Genomic DNA, 211 nt, shown 5'->3' with positions numbered 1-211 from the left:
ATATATATATATATATTATTTTTACAAATTATTTAATTTCTTTTTCTTGTTGAAAAATAATACCTGAATATAAGTACTGTAAGGAATCTTACTTAAACCTTCATTCATACCTTGAACTAGTCCTTGAACAGTACCTAAAGTACCAGTAGGTGTTATTATATTCTCGTACGTTATTATTGCTGTAAAACTGAGTGCACACGATGGTCCCTGT

General features: G+C 28.4%; 1 protein-coding gene across 1 annotated transcript in view; it reads right to left on the bottom strand.

Moving 5' to 3' along the window:
• LOC108684192 (major facilitator superfamily domain-containing protein 6-like) overlaps window positions 1-211 on the bottom strand; it is a gene marked incomplete at its 5' end in the record, with an annotated part of 3,277 nt that overhangs the window by 437 nt on the left and 2,629 nt on the right. The gene's annotated exons all lie outside the window — the stretch shown is intronic.

This window comes from Atta colombica, unplaced genomic scaffold (genome assembly GCF_001594045.1).
Source record: "Atta colombica isolate Treedump-2 unplaced genomic scaffold, Acol1.0 scaffold127, whole genome shotgun sequence".
In the NCBI taxonomy this organism is placed as follows: Eukaryota; Metazoa; Arthropoda; class Insecta; order Hymenoptera; family Formicidae; genus Atta; species Atta colombica.
This window is presented reverse-complemented; position numbering and strand designations above follow the sequence as displayed.